Source organism: Ailuropoda melanoleuca, chromosome 6, assembly GCF_002007445.2.
Source record: "Ailuropoda melanoleuca isolate Jingjing chromosome 6, ASM200744v2, whole genome shotgun sequence".
Lineage (NCBI taxonomy): Eukaryota > Metazoa > Chordata > Mammalia > Carnivora > Ursidae > Ailuropoda > Ailuropoda melanoleuca.
The window spans coordinates 46,725,939-46,742,717 of NC_048223.1; the positions used below are offsets into that span (position 1 = coordinate 46,725,939).

The 16,779-nt window shown below is 42.3% G+C and overlaps 1 protein-coding gene across 1 annotated transcript in view; it reads left to right on the forward strand.

Annotated features, from left to right (window-relative positions):
- Positions 1-8,501: 8,501 nt before the first annotated feature.
- The window catches only part of PCDH15 (protocadherin related 15), a 1,685,023-nt gene continuing 1,676,745 nt past the window's right edge, over positions 8,502-16,779 (forward strand). Inside the window, exon 1 of the mRNA XM_034662367.1 lies at positions 8,502-9,422. The gene's annotated coding sequence lies outside the window, so the exon portion shown is untranslated. The remainder of the gene's footprint in view (positions 9,423-16,779) is intronic.

Here is a 16,779-nt window from a genome sequence, read left to right on the forward strand (position 1 = left end):
TAAAGTGTTTTTTTGTGTGTGAAGTGACCACAAAGGGTATGCATAAGTGTACTGTTGACCTCTATCTTCCGCAAAATATATGTGCATTTGCTAGTGTAGGAGAAATGGAATTGGTGTCAAACCTCCCTGATTCTTTTCTTTTATCTTCAAAGAATTTCTTACTTGGTCCTTATAGATAACCCTCTTCATACCAAAAAGATGGCCACTGACTGAAAAATGCAGATGTAAACAGTGAGGTACCGAGGCAGAAAGACCTGGATCTGTGTAGTGCCTTCCTGTTGCTGCTGTGACAAATCGCCACAAACCTCGTGGCTTAACAGGACATGTTATTTTTTTAGAGGTGGGGAGGGGCAGAGGGAAAGGCAAAGAGAGGATTTGAAGCTGACTCCATGCTCAGCACAGAGCCCAACATGGGGCTTGACCTCCCGATCCCGAGATCATGACTGGAGCCAAAATCAAGAGTTGGATGTTTAACCGACTGAGACCCACACATTTCTTTCTAATCTCATATTCTATAGACCAGAAATCTGACATGGATCTTGTTGGGCTAAAATTAAGTTTGGCAGGGTACATTAATTTCTGGAGGATCTCTAGAGACCCTGTTTCCTTGCCTTTTCCAGCTTTTAGAGACCACACCATTCCTTGGCCCATGCCCTCATCCTCCACCCTCAAAGCCTACAGGAGAAGGTTGGGTCCTTCCCACATAGCATTGCTCTGACTTTCTCTTCTGGTTCTTTCTCAAGATCACCCCACTAGTCCAGGATAATCTCCCTATTTTAAGGTCAGTCTTCATTCCACTGACAATCCCCTTTGCCATGTCATCTCACATATAGGTAGGTCCCAGGGATTAGGAGGCAGACATCTTTGGGGGTGATTATTCTACCTACCAGTCACATCCTGACTTCAGACTTGGATCACATCCTGGCTCCAGCTCTTAGAATTTGTCCACAGGATTGTTTCTTTAAAAGATTCAATTTCCTTATCTGTAAAATTGCTTATTTGTTGTCAGGAACTAATGGGGTAAGTTGGGCAAGTTCCTGAAACCTGGGAAGGTTGTGCTTTCCTGGCCAGATGCTACTCCGGACCCAAAGCAAATCATGAAGAGCATTGATGACGGCACCTCAGACCATCCCTACAGCCATGTTCTGATGGCTGGAATTAACCAATATCCCCACAAGGTGACAGCTGCCATGGGCAAGAAGAAAATCGCATAAAGTCAAAAATCAAATCTTTTGTGAAAGTTTGTAACTACAGTCACCTCATGCCCACAAGGTACTTTGTGGATATCCCCTTGGACAAAACCGTGGTCAACAAGGATGTCTTTAGAGACCCTGCTCTTAAATGGAAGGCCCAATGAGGGGCCAAGGTCAAGTTTGAGGAGAGGTACAAGACCAGCTCCAACAAATGGTTGTTTCAGAAGCTGCAGATTTATATCTATTTTGTTTTGGTCATTAAAAAATACAAAAAATATATATATATAAGAAAGAAAAAGGAAGGAAGGAAGGAAGGAAGGAAGGAAGGAAGGAAGGAAGGAAGAAAGAAAGAAAGAAAGAAAGAAAGAAAGAAAGAAAGAAAGAAGGAAAAAGAAAGAAAGAAAAATGAAAAATATCCTTAAGAGTGTACATGTTTTTGGGGTGCCTGGGTGGCTCAGTCGTTCGTTAAGCATCTGCCTTTGGGTCAGGTCATGATCCCAAGCTCCTGGGATCGAGCCCTGCATCGGGCTCCCTTTTCAGTGGGAAGCCTTCTTCTCCCTCTCCCACTCCCCCTGCTTGTGTTCCCTCTCTCACTGTGTCTCTCTGTCAACTAAATAAAATCTTTAAAAAAAAAAGAGTACACACGTTTTTATCTATTCCTCCTGAATTTTTGTAATTTGGTAATTAGCTGTAAATAGTGTAAAGGTACTTGGGATATGCTTCAATATAATTTGGAGAAGTATGTCATTAATATTATTTTTTGCAGTTTAGTACCTTAGACAAAATTGATAATCATAAAAACATTAGATTATTTAACAATATTTCTGTTACTGCAGAGTTAATAGCATGAAAGCTAATCACTGTCCAGACAGACCCTGTGGACATCTCGAGGATGTTGATGCCACCTAGCCATCTGTCATGGAAGCAGATGCTATTTGCATCTGTTTTCTGTGACAGTCACTGAAGGTGGCAGAAAAAAAATCAACACAAGCTGCTCACATATTTAAGAACATATCTGGTTTATCAAAGCACTTTTTAAAAATTATTGTAAGAGATGAGATTTATAGGAAATACACATCTTTAGCAACTGAGAAATATATTTTTCTAATTTACCTGTGAATACATGTATTGTGTCTGATTTCTAATGGCTTGCTCTCATTGAATTCTAAGGGATAATACTTTTAAGCAAAAGCAAAAAGAGAGGAAATAACAGTTTTTTTATTGTAAAACTTAATGCTACAATTATTGACCAAACTTACCATCTATTGTGTACTTGAAATGCAGCTTGTGTAAGATATGTGTACATAAATTAATACTGTACCTTCAATTTTTAAAGTTTTTTTTTTTTTTCTAATGACCTTGGTAAGTTAGTTTCAACCACATAGGAGTTCTTCAGTAGAATCAAAGACAGTCTGCTTCTCAAGCACCTGAGAAAATCCTAGCTAGGTTTGATTTTCCCAGGGGCTCTTCCTAAAGTGAGTTTATCAGTCCTGGGTAGAAGCTGGACTGCCATAGTAGCTTTTCAAAATTTCACCCAGTCCACATAATCGATATGTAAAAATAACCGTAGGGCACCATTAATGTTGGAACGTTCTGAAAATAACAAATGGGAGAATGGCTGCACATGTGGACACAAACTTTGTAACTGACCAGGAGCTATAAAGAGGAGAGAGCAGATTTTGTTATGAGACATTTGTTGATAAATAAATTATTTTCCCTTTAATTTGATAGAGCTCACTGTTACTGAGCCAGATCTCCTAAGCACCCAATGTGAGCCAGAAGGTAACTTTCCTGTAACATTCTATTTGCACATTATACTTACTGCAAACAGTTCCTACATCTAGTGTTTTAGTCAATATCCTTTTAATCATCTTGAAGATGGCTATTGCTGTCAATGTGATTTGCAATAATGATTCCTCTTGATTATATTTAGCTTTAGTAACGGCATCTATATAAGCTTGCATAACATTTTGGTTTCTCTAAGAATTTCTGGGCTTTGCTGGAGATAGTAAATCCATGATGGTTGTCCAAAAAGAAAACAGGTTAGGTCTTTAAGCAGGGAAAAAAGAAAGATAACATGCAAATGCCTGCAGAAGACTTTTAAAAGTGCCATTTACAACAGCCTGTGGTTGTTCACAGATCTTCCTATTTTGCTTCTCACCAGAAGAGTCAGACTCTGCTGTTCACAGTCTAAGGATGTCCCTGAAAAAGCTGACATTAATTAGGAGACTAAACACATAGATTAATAGATTGGCAAAGATCTCTGTATTTTTTAAAATTAGGGAAAGCAAAGTCTTAAACAAAATATAATCCAAACTTATTTTAAACGTGTAAACCTAAAAATACAGTTTAATACTTCAATCAAAACTTAGCTGGATCTCTTAAATAGAAAATATTAACTTAAGTAAATTATTTTATGTTTAAATATAAATTGATAAATATATTCTACTTTTTTCCTCCTAGAATTATATACATATATTTAACACAACTGAATTATAAAAGATACATAAAATATGCTTATCCATTAATTTGGGTCCTAAGTCTTATATAATCATTCATATAGTCAGATTACCTAGCTTTGAAAAAAAACATAAAATTAGTGATTACAAGAATTGCTTTAGAGAGAACATCAGGTTGTATAGTCAAGAACATCTTAGTTCTACATGGATTTGAAAGTGTTAAAATATGAACTTTATATATGCATGCAGCACAATTCAGAATGCAAAAGAATGATCGCTTGGAAGAATAATTAGGAATACAATTCAACATAGATAAACTGTACTTATTATTATTATTTTTTTTATCAAATGGACCATTCCTTTCTTTAAAAAGTTTGGATTGCTTGAAGTTTTCATTATAGTAAAAATAAATAAATACAAATATTTCATTTTATATGTAGGATATTTTATAGTAACTTTAAAAACAATAAACTTTCAAAAAATTTTAAAAAGTATGAGATCATTACCATTAACAGTTCGGTAATAAGTAAAATAAGCCACAACCAAATAATGTTTTAAAATATAGAACAAGACAAAATTTTCATATTAATCTAGAAAAAATAGAGTACTCCTACAACTCAACAACAACAAAACAAACAACCAGATTAAAAAATGGGCAAAAGACTTGAACAGACATTTATCCAAAGATGAAATACAAACAGCTGGGTATATGAAAAGATGCTCAATATCATTAATCATTAGAGAAGTGCAAATCAAAATCACGAGATATCCTGATAAATGGTTATTATCAATTAAACAGAAAAGAAGTGTTGGTGAGAATGTGAAGAAATTGGAACCCTTGTGCACTGTTGGTGGGAATGTAGAATGGTGCAGCTGCTGTGGAAAACAGTAATGTGCTTCCTAATAAAAATTTTAAAATAGAATTTGCATATTTATTAATCTGCTTAGGCTGCTATAACAAAATGCAGCAGACTGGGTGTCTTAATCAACAGAAGCCTGTTACACAAATCTGAAGCTTGAGAAACCCAAGATGGAGGGGCCAGCTGGCTTGGTGTGTGGTGAGAGCCCTCTTCCCGGCTTGCAGATGATGACCTTCCTGCTGCATCCAAAAATGGCTTTTCTTCTGTGCTTGTGCAAAGAGACAGAGTGAGAGAGGCTGGGAGAGGGGAAGCGGCTTCATGGGTATAGACTTTTGGTTTTGCAAGATTCAAAAGTTTTGAAGATCTGTTTATGCACACAGTAATGTACATAAACTTAGTACTACTCAACTGTACACTTAAAAATGGTTAAGGTGGCAAATTTTATGTAATACGTATTTACCATAATTAAAAATAAAATAATGTTAATCATTTTATCAACTTTAAAAAAATCTATATAAACAATCAAGTACATATTTTCAGTTGTATAATATTTCCCTAAATGTTGTCCTCCAAATTCCTAGCCATTTCTCCAATAAACCTTTTTGAGATTTATTTTTAGCATTTAAAAAATCTGGATCACTAAGTTATAATTTAATCTATAAGAATATCAATATACATAAAATGTATTTTTAACTGAATGATATTTTTAAAATAGTATTTCTATTTTATGTTCTAGGTGAGCTTTTCCTAGATCTAAGGAAATGATTTGTTTTTAAATTTTAACAAAAGTAGGTTATAATAGATGGAAATTCAATATTGTTTACTATCATGCCAATTTAATTAAGTAGTATTAATATGTAACTTTTCTATGTATCACACCAAGATAGTTTCACTATTTTAGGACAGAAAATAAATAAAAGGTATCGATTAGCTTATAGAAGGGAAAATAATTGTGAGTCTATCCAATACCACAGATCTGCGTCTTTGACTTGTCAAAGCATGAGAATAACAAAAGCTAAGTGAAGCTCGCTCTGCTCTGATGGCACCTTCAGAGAAAGTTGATCTTTGGGGGCTTATTCAGGAAGAAGTTTGTTTCCTCTTGCTTTTGTGCCACCCTCTCTAAGGTCTCCTGCTACCAGGGCGGGGTGCAGGTGAATCCAGGTCAGATTCAAAGGAACCAGCAGGAGCCGAGAAGCTCTCTGGGGAACAGACTGGCCTCCCCGGAGGGAAATGCGGGAGGAGGCACCATGGGTGTGCGGGCCTTCTGCGGTCACCAGGCGCTCTTCCTCAGCGCCCGCCCTGCTGTGGCTGGGGGGAGACCCCGGGCCACAGTTCCCCCGCCCGCCCGGCGCCGCTGGGGGGCGCCCTCCGCGGGTTGTACCATTCTTCCGACTGTGTTCGGGGGGCGCCCTCCCGTGGGGACCCCGCTAACCCCTGCGGCTGTGTTCGCGGTGGGACCCCTCTGGCCCGGCGCGACCGCCCTCCCGCAATACTACCGGGGCGCGCCCCCCCCAGGGGGGACCCAGCTAACTCCGCGCGGCTGTGCTCCGGGGGCGCGCTCTTTCGGGGGGCCGCCCGCGGGCCCGGTGTGCCAGCCCTCCCGCTGTGCTCGGGGGGCGCGCCCTCCTGGGGGTACCTCGCTGGCACCGTGCGGCTGTGCTCCTGGGGCGCGCCTCCCGGGGGACCCCGCTTGCTCTGCGCCCTCTCTCGGTCCGCGGGAGAAGCTTCAGGGCGCCCCGGCCTCTGGCCGCGCTCGTCTCTGCCCGGGAGGCCGTGCGGAGGCCGCCGCGGGCACCGGGGCGCGCAGAGGCTGCGGGCGCCGGGCTCCCCTCGCTCGCAGCTGCGGGCTCGGCAGCTCCGCGGGGTCGAGCTTTCGCACCCGGAGGCGGAACGTGCGGGTGCGCGCTGGGTGCACTCGGCCCTGGACGCCCTTCTCCGCCCACCTTTCAGAGGGCCCCTACGCGTCCGGCCGTGGGGCCTGTGAGGATCGGTCTCCAAAGCGTCGAACTGCCCCCTTCCTCCCCGAGCCCAGCTGGCACCCGAGCCTCCCGGCGGGCAGGAACGGAGTCCCAGCGCCTTCCCCGGTTGCTCGGGCCGTGCTGGAGACGTGGGCGCGCCGGCGTCCCTACCCGGGTCCCTGTTCGTCCCCCTCTCCGTACCCTGACTGAGTCACGAATGAAACCGGGAGACTGCCTACGCTTGCCTGTCCTGGTCACAAGTGGTGATTCCTGCAGTCACCGGCCGCTCAGAAAGCCACACAGATCGTGGAGATGGGGTTGAGGACAGTGTGACGAAGCCCTCCCCCGATCCCAAAAGTATTTGGAGGGAGCCGTAAGTTTGGAAGACCCGGAACCTAGCGGGAGTGCAGGGTGCAGGTGCCAAAGCAACAAATGACTCTGTCCCCTGACTTCTTAGGGATTTTCACGGGAAGCCTGTTTATTTGCAGAAAAAAAAAATAGTTGATCTCTGTTACTGATGTTTTCAAGCCTTTTCCCGTCCTGCTCCCCTCCCCGATCCCCAGGTCTCTGCTATTTCTGGGTATATTCACTACAATGAGCACACACACTGTGGTCGTTGCTAGTTTCTAAAGTTTCATGCGCCTTGATGCAGACGCGTCTCCATAAGGTCGGCTCGGACCCGCGCAGCGTAGAGCGCTCGGAGGAGGACGCTCCAGAAGGGACCCTCGAGGGCCCTAGGGGGACGGTTCCCGCTGGGGCGAGGCGGGGTCAGGGGAGCCGCAGAGGTCCGGGAGCGCTCGCGGTGAACCCCACCCCACACACACGCACACTGGCACGCACGCGCGCGGCACGCACACACGCACAGGCGCGCGCGCAGCACGCATACACGCGTGCACGCACCCTGCGCGTTTCCCGCTCTCGGCCACTAGAGGGAGGGCCGCCGGGCTGCCGCGCGAGTTGGAGCAACCACGGAGCAGCTCCCTGGCGGAGTTTCAGTTTTCCACTTTAAAAAGACTTCGAGTGATTGTGGTCCAGGGGAGTCTACCCTAGTGAGGTTGGAGCGCACCAGAGCTGGGGAATACAGGGGTTCTTGGCCGTTGACAGCCGCAGGTTTCCCTTGGCTTGGGGCTCCCCGTTCTGTTACCCCTTCTTCACTGAGCTGGACACTGCTAGTGTCCGCGTGCCCTGAACAGAGCCAGGACTGCTAACAAGTGTGCTCAGTTTGTCATTTCTTTCTGTCCTGAAGGAGAGTTTAGGAAGGGGCCGCGGACATGTGATTCCTGTTTTCGGAATTATTTCTCCCCCTCCGTTTCATCTCACTTTATACTTTTAAAAACACTGTCGGTGTATCATTGTTCTGGCAAAAAAAAAAAAAAAAAAGGAAAACTCAGCTGGGGACAGAATCCGTTATCTTACACAGGATGAAGAAACAAACTCCTTTCCCCCCCCATGATATTTGAGTTTGAATTTAATTCCTCGACACCAACCTGGAAATAAGAAAAAAATCTTAAGAGAATGCCACTTAGAGTAACGTATAAGAATTGCTACTTCCCTGTGCAAAGAAAGGTTCGTGGGTTCCCAATGGGCATCTAAGCATGAAAATCATCTCAGAGAAAAGAGTAAGGATCATTGGAACTCTCCGAGGAGCTTCGTGTATTCATAGGATTCTGAATCAGGAAGGAAGACTGTAGGGTTAGGGGAAGATGTGAGATTGTCAGGACTGGGATTTCGAGTCTGGGCAATCTAATCCCGTTCACCTAACAGGCGTCCCCGTGGATTTCAACTAACTTTGCAAAATGAATCAGAATGATGACTCAGACCACAGCTACAGAGGAGAGTGATTTCCCTGAAAACCAGGTTTGGAGCGCTTCGGTGACCCAATCCTGGCTGCGCGCGCGCAGAGTGGTCAGATCGCTCCGCACGCAGCTCAGGCTCTGCTCAGTTCGTCAAGCGCACCCACAGCACAAATGCCAGCAGAAGACGGTTTGTGATGATGGGCTTGGGGAGCTGACACTCCGCAGCGCCCCCAGCCCTGCGTACTCCCCGAAGACAGCGACTTTCCGGGCGCGAGCACATCTGCGCGCTCCAGCCCGCAGGGCTGGCATCCCGGGCGCTTCGCCCCGCCGGCTCAGCTGGTGCTGACGTCCGCTCGGGCCCTTAAACGTGTGGGTCCTTGCGCAGGAGGGAGCACACTTTGTAGCAGTTACTTTGCCTGAAGGGAGTCGCGTCTGCGCTCCCGCTCCCCTCTCTCTGTTTGCGCCGCGTCCAAGGCAGCCTCTCCAGCGGGAGGCGCGTTTGGTATTTGCACCCCAGGAGAGGACCCGCGGTGCTTCCCCAGCCCTGTGCTTTTCCGGTGGACTCGAGGACCAGAGCTGACGAGGTGCGCTCGGGAATCGCCCAAGGAGCAGGGAGCTTCGTCTCCTGGATTTTGGGGAGTGGTGATTTTTACCAGAGCTGGTGAAAGCGTCCTCTCCGCCCTGGCACCTGCAACTTGTTTTGGTGTCTTCTCAGTCCTGCGTGTGCGGCTCCAACGTCAAAGTTTTCCCTTCCTTCCCCGAAAAATCTCTGGGTTCTATCCATCCACCTCCCTCGCGCGGTCGCGGCCAGGCCTGCTTGCTGCGCTGCGAGTGGATAGTGGGGCGCTCCGTGTGGCGGCGGCGGAGACCGGAGCGATCAGCCAGAGCAGGAGAGAGGAGCTACTGCCGGGTCCCTCGGTCACCCCTCGCCGGGAGAAAGAGCTGCGAAAAGCGCTGAGCAGGAGCTGGAACCTTCTGGGACGCGGGTGCCTGGAAACTGGATTTAATCCCCTTTTTCTCTTGTGGTAACTAAGAGACCGGCGCCTGGCACGAGCGCTCTGCGGGACCCCAACCTCCGGGCTGCTCGGGATCCGTGTGTCCGCTACTGCGGAGGGAGCGAAGGGGAGGACGCCGCGGATGCTGCTGGAGCCTGGAGGTAGGCTAGGGGGTGGGATCCGGGTTGTAGCGCTCAGCTTAGATTCCAAAGGGGTGTCTGGTTTCCTCCAGCTGAGGCTTTCCCCTCTCCCTCCTTTCCCACCGCGCCCTCCCCGCGTCGGATTCAGGCTCAGGAATCACTCTCAAGGTGGATTGCCTTCCACCGCTCCTCGCTTGAATGCCTCGCTCCAGGCACTGGATGTTGGGGGTATGTGGGCTTCCCGGGGAAGTTGAAAGCTTGCAGATTTTGAGAAGGTCCAACTTGATTTCATTCAGTTTCTTAAAGGATGTGTTTCCTGTGGGCAAGAATTATGGGAAATAAATGTCAGTGTCATATACAACTGCAATCCAGCTGAGAAATCACCTTCATTTTCCCCCAAAAGTTTTCCCCATACAAGTTTTCCTAATGTCCAGATGTAATGCATGGAGGCTTGGCTTGCTTTATTATAGAAAAACTGGGGAGGGGGCTCCCCTATTTTTAAAGTGCAATATGTCAAGGACATTGTAACCAGCCTGCCTGCCTGCCTTCCTTCCTTCCCTCCCTCCCTCCTTTCCTACCTCTCTTCCTCCCTTCCTTCCCTCCCTTTCCCCTATGCTGCCCATGTAACAAAGATTATGAACCTAGAGAGAATGGAAGACTTTTACAATTTGCAGGAATGATGAAATACCTTGGTATTTCCAGCCTTGCCCAAAGTTTTTATTTAAACACCTGATCTTTTTTAGTTAAAGGAGGTAATTTAGGGTAAGACTGAACTAGTATCTGGGGTGTAACTCAGCACGGTAAGATTTTGTATATAGTGTGTGTATTTGATCCCTATAGTTGCATGTTAACTAATGACATAAATTGCATGAGAGGATAGAAACACCCTTTGATATTTTGCCAAACAATGTTTTTGGACTGTGGGGAAATTTTAAAAAATCATTCTCAAAATTTACATATCAAGAATAGGGATGCATAGAGGAAACCAGAAAGGTAAGTTAACTTGCAGAGAGAGGGTGGTTTCTTTGACAATCACTGGGATTTCCTATCTACAGATGGTAATCAGAGAAATAAATGATCAGTTAGTATTCCCAGCTTGCAGTACCTGATCTGTAGAAAGGCTGCTGTTCCATCTCATTTCTGACCCCATTTGTGGGAATAGAACTGTATTGGATGGGTTGATTTACTTCCTCACGCCCGGGTGCTGTCCATGCCAGGATGTCCTGCAGGAAGAGCTGAGGTCCAGGACCTAGCCCCAGGCCACACTGCCAGGTCTGCACTACAGGGAATCCTTCACAGGAGCTGCAACCAGTGGAATCTGGAGCTTCTCCCACTCTTTCCTCCATTGCTCTTCCTCCTCCTCTTGCTTCTCTGCACTTGTAGCTTCCAGTGTGAACCTCAATCTCTGTGTAGTAAAGCTCTGTCCCTAGTGTGTTCCTTCTCACAGGGCAGCCCTGAGCTGGGGTTGCTCTGAACTGAAATGTTGATACCCCAGGAGTAGATGGTGTGCGCTTGTGTACTCAGCAAGTGTCCTGCTATGCCAGGTGTGTGTGGGGGGGGCGAGGGGAGACACCACGACTAAGCTAGGAGCATGGGTGTACTGAAGGAAAGTGGGGGGCAGGGCAGACGGGAAGGAATAGAGCTAAAATCTGAGGGTATGTGTGTGTAGAGGTTGGATTCTCAGCAGGAATCAGTCTTATCTTAGATCTGCATGAGCAGGTTTATCTCAAAGGTCAGACTCCTTGCTTGATAAATGCTTTCAAAAGAATTGAGAATCCCGAGGAAATAAGGGGCTCTCCTTTGTACTTACTGACTTCCAAATAAACTCTGTAGTCTTAGGGTCTAAGACAGTTTTTGTCAAATTTTAGTGCCTAAGAATGCATAAAAATGGAGATTTATAACCCCAGACACATGAGAAATTTGTTCAAGAGGATCCAATTAACTGCATGTTTAACACTGTGGGTGATTCCAGTTCTCTAGCTCAAGAATTATTCTGTGAAAAATGCAGGCTTAGCGTTAATGAGCTTGCTTTTAGGGAGGGTATCATGTTAATCTGAGTTTTTTTCCTAGTATTTGTTATCTTTTTGAATTTTCCTTGTTTCCCATTATCAATGTCATTTTTTTTTGTCACATCTGTCCTGTTAGGAGATGGCTGTTCTCAAATATCAAACTTCCGTTGTTTGTGGATTTGAAATGATGGATGGTGGCCATTTGAGATTAAAACCAGGAGGCACTAATGTGCCTCTGTCACTGAGGTGACAGAAATGCTTCAGGATTGAGATATTATGTCTAAAAAAACAATGTACTTGATGGTTTGGTTAAGTAAACATGATTATCTCTTCTTCACCAGAGGGAGGCCACTTTTTAAAATGTTAATCTTTTTATTTCATATACTTACATATTTACACTTTTGCTAGTAATGCAAGTAATTCAAGTAGCTTACATGATATTATAAAAGGAGAAAGTGAACTTAAAAATCTCTACAATCAATTTTTTCTACTTTCTCCTTTAATAAAACTTCACAAAGGACATAAAAGTGAAGGAAATGAAAGATTAAAAAAAATTGGTCGTTTTTTTAAGTCTTATTTTGCAAGTGACATTTCCATGAAATTCTTAATTTTTCCCATTCTTTGCAGCCAGAGCAAGTTGATCATTCATTGTCAGGGTCTTCAAGATGTGTGGTGTTCATTGACATTTTGTTATCAGAGTTCTCACGTGTGTGTGTTTTATCGTACTTTCTCTACAATGTGGCTTGTAAAGAACATGTTTTCACATTAGTAAGCATTTAGAGCTTTCTATTACTAAAAAGTTTGCAGCATAAAAGCACAACATCACATATGGTTAAAGGAAGAGGATATTGTATCTGCTTATTTTCTTTAAAAAACCTCTTTATCCAATTGTGTATATATGTGGGTTGACTACTATTTTGAATTATGTACATGTTGCAAGTTTTTGAAAATGCAGCTTGCATGTTTTAATAACACATGACTTCTCAAGTGATTTACAGCACAGATTAATATGAATTATATGCTAATTTTTGAGTTGAGTTTTGTTTTTGTTTTTTGTTGAAACTCCAACAACCTCTTTGGATATTTGGTTGATGACACGCTAAGATGGGAGAAATCTGGGAAGGGAATCACAGAACTAGTTTCATCCTAGCAAGATAACCTCAACCTAAGAAAGCTGTGGTTTTGCTTCATATTAGCCCCAAAAAACAGATGTTATGACTGATTCACAGAGATTGAAATGTAGTCCACATGTTTCACGATTCCTGCCACATTTTAAAGACTTTTTGTAAAATGATGACATCACTGATAGCAAAGACAGTCTATTTCTGTGTTTAAAAATATGTGGAATTTTACTTAGAAAGTTCTGGAAACTTCTTTTCCTCTTATATAGCCCCTCTCCCCATGGGGTGAAAGAGAGAATAGCCCACACGATGGCACTATTGTGATGAATAATATTTTACATAATTCTACCCTCGAACCGTCTTTAGCTACATGTATACCAATGGAGACATTGGACTTTTCTCTAATGATAAATTTTCTGACAGTATTGTCCTAGTAAACATACTATTTATTAATTCCGAGTGCCCATTGTTGCCAAGGATGGCCTTTTAAAAAAATGATTTCCCAATCTCCGTCCAAGAAAACCTAGAAGCCATGTCTCCTATATTTTTTCCACTCTCCTGCCCTGTGTTCTGATGTAAACCACTTCATAGATAGAAGATATTGTCTCTTAGAGTGATTTCACATATACCAGATAAATACTTTTCTCGTCAACTACAATGTTAAATATATTCTCATCTTTGTTCTATGTTCTTAATATCAGAATGGCTCCTCTTTGCACACTGTCTGTGTTTACCTCAAATTCCTCTGTGCTACCAGAAAAAATCCATTCACACTAAGTCAGTGACTTAATGGATACCTTAACAGGTCATTTGCATTTTAATAGAGGGCCCCCTAGAAGAAGACAAATCCTAACAAGCGTTTCCCATGAGGGTTTTCAGGTCTTTAGACAAAAATTCCTAAAAGTTAATGCTTATCAGACCACAGTCACAGGTGTATGAAGCCAGCTCTACAGCCTCCTCCCTATTGGTCATCTCATGACTGGTGTGCCAGAGCCTCCCAGAGACTTCAGTGGACACAACAAACGAGTTAGGTACATTGCTGAGATGTGGACAAGGAGAGTGGGCCATTACCACTAATCCAAGGACTAGGGACACATTAGGGAGACCACATACCAGATCCTGTCTTTCTTGGTTTGCCGTTGGCATGGTTTGTGAGTGGGATCACACTAGAAGACACAGCTGTGGTAGAAGGAACAAATGGAAGGCACAGGAGAACTTACCGTGTCTGGTCCAGTTCGTATTGTCTTTGAGAGTGGACAGAGGACGTTTGCATACCTGTATCTTACAAGTCTTCTTTTGCCAGACATTTGAGAGATTATCTTATAGGATGACCATTGCAAGTTTCATTCCTGATAAAAGAAATTCTTCATTCTTTTCTTCAATTCTTAAAATCCTAACATAAATGTCTTCTAAGAATTGCATCTCCTTGGTTACTGATAGAGCAACATGGCTGTGGTAGGTCAAGGACTTCATTTAAATAAAATGTCTTAAAACTGGTGTGAGAATACTCTCTGGACTGTGTCCTATAGCTGCACACAGTAGGGTAAAACAGAAATGCTGGCTTCCGTTTTAAAGATGAATAAAACATTAGAAGTGGGGTGCCTGGGTGGCTCAGTCCTTAAGCACTGCCTTCTGCTCAGGGCGTGATCCCAGGGTCCTGGGATTGAGCCCAGCATCCAGCTCCCTCCTCCACTGGGAGCCTGCTTCTTCCTCTCCCACTCACCCTGCTTGTGTTCCCTCTCTCTCTGGCTGTCTCTATCTCTGGCAAATAAATAAATAAAATCTTAAAAAAAAAAAAAAAGGAAAAAGAAAAAACTGTTAAAAAAATTAGAAGTGATTTCTGTGACTTAGGTGTTTTCTAACATTCCTACAGTTTTTATTTGTGAATTACTCCCTTAAATACCTACCTCTTCTCAGTGATGAAATCTTTTCATGAATGAAGCCAGGAAGAGAAAGGAAGCACGTCCAAGATATTAAGGAACCATGTAAAAAAAAAAAGTCTCTTAAAGTTATTTTCTCATATTGTTTTTCTTCTCACATGCTTCAGGTAACAATAAGAAGATTTTATATATATTTTAGAAATACATATATAATATTTCAATATATATATGTATTAGAACTTTCCTGTTGAACTTTATTCTCATTGCCATGTTTATCCCTTTTCATTTGAAGCCCTCTCCCCATTGCTATCAAGGACAGACTTCTCTGAGAAATTAAATAGTCGATTATGGATTAATCTAATGGTTTGATTCAAAATTCCTTTCTAAGAATATTTTTAAAGGGATAACTAACAATCAAATAAGTATAAGTTAAAAATCCATAATGTTCCAGTTCTTATTTTTTAACTCTGCTAAAACATGTAAGTCAAATGTTATTCAAATTATTTATTCTGTACTTTCTGATAGATTTCAGTGAACTTGGAAGAGTAAAAATAATTTGAATTCACCAATATTGTGATTTAATCATTTGATGGATCAGTGAAATCCGCATTTTTGAAACAGTACATAACTATTTAAAACAGTATTACTGTTTTAAAAATAATACTGTAACATTAACACAATATACATTATTCAGAACAATTTTGAGGTAATGCAGTATATATAAAATTAGTATCTGCATAACATTTTATGTTCTCTTAAATGAGTTTATAAATGTTAAAATTTTAAATTATTAAAAGGGTCTCTACATGGGAAAATGTATATATAAAGTTGAGCTGATATCATTATTTGCATTATATTTTATAAGGTTTAAAGTGTTACAGGTGTTGAATCCTGAAAAATTAATATAATTGAAAAAATATACTAATTACTATACGACAGCTAAATTTTTTTTTTTTTTTAAGATTTCATTTATTTGACAGAAAGTGAGAGAGAGAGAGAGCACAAGGAGGGGGAGCAGTAGGCAGAGGGAGAGGGAGAAGCAAACTCCCTACTGAGCAGGGAGCCTGATGCGGGACTTGATCCCAGGACCCCGGGATCATGACCTGAGCCAAAGGCAGTGGCTTAAGCAACCGAGCCACCCAGGAGCGCTGACAGCTAAATTCTATATCAGCTATGACTTAGCAATAAACCTGGACACCTAATACTCCATTTTTTGAGGAGTGATATCATTTCCTCTAAAAAGTATTATACTGGCTTACTGAATATGCCATGGTAAATTTTGAAGTACAAATATACATTATTCTTGTTGATCACTGTGTGACAAGGTGAGGAAATATAATTTGATTCTATACTTTGGTATCTAGAGGTATAAAAATAATAACCCTATGCAGATATGCACGACATACACACACATATATATGCACAAATAATGATTTCTAAAGAATGCCCGTCGTCACCAAACTCCCCACAGTTATTCATAATCTAAAATATATGATGTGTACTTAGCTCTAGGTATTGGTTTTCTGTTGGCATTTAGAATCCATCTGGCCATGACATACTGATGACATTTGGCATGGATTAAGGAATTACAAATCCACTTATGAACATTGTTTCCAAAAATAGCAGATTAAATTTGGTAAAAATGCAGTGAGTCTGTGTTCATTATGAACATATTAATTAAAAAGAATGGTGGAGTAGTACTTTTACTCATCTTTCTAATGGGAAAAAAAGACCATATGCTTAGGAATTCATCTTAGGAGGGCTCTAATTGCTCTAGGCAAAATTTAATAAATAAAAAGTTGCCCAATGAAGACTTACTGTAATGATACTGTAACTGATTAAAAATTATGGCATTCCAGTATTTATAAAATAAATATTACATGTAACTCCTACATTAAATACTATTCTAGAAAGCCATATTTTTCTACACAATAAGTAGTCAAAAACACTTTGGAAATTTAAAAAATATGTAATATTTTTATTTTCATACAATAACTATGCTTAGCCTAAACAATAAATTATAAGATTAGCAAAAGTAATAATAAATTGTCATGTGGCAACTTATTTTATGCCAGTTATTATTTTAAGAATTTTACATTTACCTACTCATTTAATCCTTATAACTTCATAAAGTAAATCTTATTATTTCCCCAATTTATTGATAAGAAAACGTGTGCTCAGTAAGATTAAGACCTTGGGCTGAAATCAGCCAGTAAGAGATGGAGTTTGAATCAAGAGTCCAGACACCGTGTTCCTGGCGTCTGCAACCTCACGGTTCTTGATGGTGGTTAAAAATGCCAACAGCCACAATTTAACACTGCTGGTAGGCACTGCCGACTTCACCTCGAGCAGCGTCTGACTGCTGATT